The sequence below is a fragment of the Sinocyclocheilus grahami genome, unplaced genomic scaffold (assembly GCF_001515645.1).
Source record: "Sinocyclocheilus grahami isolate Dianchi unplaced genomic scaffold, SAMN03320097.WGS_v1.1 scaffold556.1, whole genome shotgun sequence".
Lineage (NCBI taxonomy): Eukaryota > Metazoa > Chordata > Actinopteri > Cypriniformes > Cyprinidae > Sinocyclocheilus > Sinocyclocheilus grahami.
Genome location: NW_015505735.1, coordinates 347404 through 352097, shown reverse-complemented (window position 1 = coordinate 352097; position 4694 = coordinate 347404).

The window sequence follows — 4694 nt, the reverse complement described above, 5'->3', positions numbered from 1 at the left end:
GCCGGGGCTTGTTGATCCCGCTTTCGCTGAATTTCTGACCATTACCGCACGATCCCATCTGCTCCAGCGATTTTTGTGTCCTCTCCCACAAACATTCTAATATTGTATATAATTTTCGCGCATCAGGGTGCTGCTATCAATATGTGGGGTATTTAAATCCCTTTTGAATGAGCGCTTGCAGTCGCAGTTAACTTTCACTATCGATTTCGCGCACTGTGTAAAGGGAGCACATCTTACGATAAAAGATATTTGTCAATGAGCTCTAGATCTGTTGAGGAGCAAATCCTCCAATATCTTGTCAGTTATCTCTCCTTACTTTTGACCAGTGATCAGTCAAATCTGACTTCTGCAGTTCGTGTTGGATGCAGGGTTGTTGTTGTTGTTTTTTCCCCCCACGAAATTGGGATGCTTTTAAACTGTTGCCATGGGTCAATTTTCCCCAGTGGGTTAAAGGTTTGAAATATTGCATAAATTACATTTGGTTGAAATGCTTGTACTGAAACATTTTGCATTCTACCTGTAATAAAACTGTGTTAAATGTTTTGGGCCACACTAGTAGGAAGCATTTGAGCTGTGTTTATGATAAATGTGCATAACATTGACTGTAAAATATGTATTTTAGGGATGGAAATGCCATTTTTATATTTGGGACATGGTAATTGTGCTACTTTGGGCTATTTTTTTTACTGGCATGGGCTTGGGATGCACAATTAAAATTATGTAATAGTTGTGATCATTATTTTACCTTCCATGATCATTCAGACACGATCAGGCGCAGTACGGACACTCTGTCAAGTCTGTATCAAATCAAGCACTCTGTAATCACAGGTAAACTGTCTGACCAGTCAGAAGTTTGTAATGAGAAGTGTTCCACAAAAGAGCTATGGTTTGCAGACAGTTATAAGAGTTGATGTTACAAATACATCTTTTGAATATACTGTCTGAACTCATTGACCTGTTAGGTTGGAGAGCTTTATTTTCCCTCCTCAGTAAGTTTTGTCAGTTGTTTTGTTTATTGGTCTAATTCTTGTTTCTTGGGTTGCATTGGTTAGTCACTCAATTAATTATCTTGTGCTTCGTTCCCCCCTTCTGAATTATGTTGTATTTATAAGGAGTTATCACAAAGTAAGTCTGTTTAGTTGTGCTATCTTACAATCAATATATAGTAAATGTAAGTTAAAGTGTTGCCGATGTAACCGGTTAAAACTTGGAGTGGCGACAAGGTCTTAAAATGTATGGAAAGAGTCTAAAAAGGTATTCAATTTAACTCTATGATTCCTGTACCCTGAAGTAAAAAGTGTGACAACTAGCCCCAGCTCCTATTTATATTACTGCAAGTTACACAGAGTAATGTTTGGATCAGAATTCCCTGGTTCATAATGTGGAAGTCATTATTTGAAAGGCAACCCTGACATCCAGTGTGGTCTTATGGGCTATTGATGAAAGATATGTGTTCATTTGATCTCCATAACCATCATTCATCCAGAACCAACACAATTAGATTTATTAACCTTCATACTTCAATAAAGACTTTTAAGATATGGCATGCTATTAGTAACAATTTTAATAAAGTCTATAAGTTGTGATTCAATGGTTTTGTTATATTTTTCCCTAAAGCACCAAGGAGCAGCAACAGAGCTTTGTAAATCAAGGTGCAGAAGGTTGAATCCATGTTCCCTAAGGTTTTCCTTCAGTGGTGTGCAGCTCTTTCCAGCTGTGTGGCTGAACTAGGTAAAAGTGTGCTTTTGTGCTCAGTAAGCACAGGCAGCTAGACAAGCTTTGCTATACGCTGTGCAGTCAGCCATCCCATTTTGCTTCAGTGATTTCTAGCTGTTCCTTCAAGCCGACCCATTGTACGAGCGAAGCTAGCTTGCTATCATAGTAATATATGGCCCTTTATGCAAAATAAGAACATTTCACCCCTGATACTTAATGCATTACATGCAATTTGCTTAATGTGCAGGCATTACTGACAGCTCCGAGTCCTGTGTATTTAGGCTAGAATCATGACAACGTAGCCTGTCTTTATTTAAATACGCCCACTCTGAACATCATCCTTTAGTATCATCCCTTAGTATCTGATGCAGCTCTGTTGAGCCTTTAGTACTGTGTAGATAAAATGCTACATCAGAACCACCCTTAAATGATGCTGTTGTCATAGCAATAACCACACATGTTGTTTTCTATTAGCTGTGCATGAGAATCAACACAGAAGGCAACAATATGCTAAAAATGGCTATGAATAATTTGGTAAAATTGTGATTTTTGTGAAATTGAATAAATGCATTTATGTTGCCTCTAAGCCACATTACAAACGTTGACTATTCTGCTTCAAATGCTCTTTTTGGCATCTGGAAAGTCTGCCATTTAGTCAAGGTTTCCTTCGCAAAGCTATATCAAAAACAGTTCATTTACACTGCTGTTCAAATACTTAAAGGGGTCCTATTATGCTTTTTCACTTTTTCAACTTTAGTTAGTCTACCTGACCAGGCGCTGAGTGCTGCCAATCACAACACACACTAGCCCAGCTAACCAATCACAGCACATTTCGTATTTCAGAAGGCGGGCCTTCATTTGATACAGGAACTATTCGAGCCGTTCATGCCAGACTGGGGAGAGAGGTGTTGTAATAATGTAAAATATGTGAAAAATAATGTGTTTTTCGAACAACCTAGTATGAGAGTCTGTTCTAGTACACCCCCAAAACAAAATCAAGACTGTAAAAGAGCATAATAGGACCCCTTTAAGGTTTTTTTTTAATAAATCGCTTTCAAAACATGAAATCTCTCACCAAGGCTGCATTTATTTAATCCACTATACAGAAAAAAGTAATATTGTGAAATATTTTTTACAATTTAAAATAACTAAATATATTTTCTATTTGAATAGCTATATTTTAAAATGTAATTTATTCCAGTGACGGCAAAGCTGAATTTTCAGCAGTCATTTCTCTAGTCTTCAGTGTCACATAATTCTTCAGAAATCATTCTAATATGCTGATTTGGTGCTGATCTTATTGACCACAAACATTTAAACAGTATTGTTTGTGGTCATAGTAACTAACTTTAGCTATTAGCCACTGCAACAGATCACTAGCGCTCCCTCATCTTTGATCAATTTTATTTGCAGTATTTAAGAATACTCATTGGGTGTGTCATCTTGGTTTTTCAATCCATTTATGAGGGTCATTATGGCATCTATTATGGCTTATAATAATGACTCGCATAGCTTTTAGGTTCAGGAGTTACAGGGGCACCATTCCAGTTATCCACTTACAGCACATTTTATAGCTCACTGGTTTGGTCAAATAGAGGCAGGTCTGGGCTAGAAATGTTTGTAATGATGGTTAGAGCTACTCTTAGTGATATAGCCTTGTAGTGAGGTCAGTCTGTACCATTAAACATCAGCAGTGGGTTAAATTAGCACTGTAGCAGCTAGAGCCAACTTAGCAGCTAATTTGTAGCTCTGCTGCTGCCTTTTCTGTTTGTCTTCTGTTCGTATTTTCAATGTCCTGCTGCAATGCATGTGGCTGCGACTTGTGCTTCTGCCATCAGTATTTTGTCTGGAGCTTCTATTATGCACACAACACAAGCAAGATAATTCGCTAATATGTACACGTGAACCAGAACATGACAAATACGCACACAGTTTTGACCACGTGCACACTTGTGTCGCAGATGCATGTGCACAAACACATCTGGACCAGAATCAAAAACAGACAAGCTTTTTTTTTGTCACAGCTGAGCCTGTTCAGACAGAGAGAGACTTTCAGCATGACCCTGTGCGCCGTTAGAGGACACTGTTTTCTCATACAAAGAGTGCCAACACAATCACACACAGGATGATGTAAGACTCTAATCATTTACAGTTTGCTGTGTTTAACAGTTAGTGCAACACTGTGCTGCCCAAAGGTTTTTGTCTGCCAAAAGCAATGCAGGTTTTGAGGCAATGTGTTTTGATAACTAACGATATTTTAAATATTGGTATTTTTTGTCCTGACATTCTGAATGAACGCATGCACAGTTTGCTGTGTTTAACAGTTAGTGCAACACTGTGCTGCCCAAAGGTTTTTGTCTGCCAAAAGCAATGCAGAGCAATGCAGGTTTTGAGGCAATGTGTTTTGATAACTAACGATATTTTAAATATTGGTATTTTTTGTCCTGACATTCTGAATGAACGCATGTAAGAATCCCAGCAGCAATATAGAACAATAAAACCTCATTTGGGGGAAAAAAAACTTTAGTGCTTAATTAAGACTGAGTTATCAAAATTATATTATGCATGATAATTTGAATTGATTCTGTGGTAATCTGTTAACAAAACAATTCACATTTTTGCTTTTTCTAATATGCTGTTTTGCAGTAATAAATATGGGGTTCCATTAACATAAGATGGTAGAAAAAGTGCTTCTTAAATAACCATTAATTTCAAGAGGGTCTAGCTGCAGCCTCGCACTTGCACTCTCAGACTTGCATTCTCAGGCTTGCATTCTCAGACACTTGCGCTTCCGCTAGCAACGTCACTTGCAGTCTTTTATTTTTTTTTATTTTGTTCTATTTATTGATTACTTTTTGTTTGAATCTCTCAACATTTTACAACAGTAGCCAGGTGGTGAAGACAAGAAAAAAGAAACTAAATTACAATGTCACTTGCCCTCGCTTGCACTCTCCGCTACCTGCGACGTCACTTGCAAT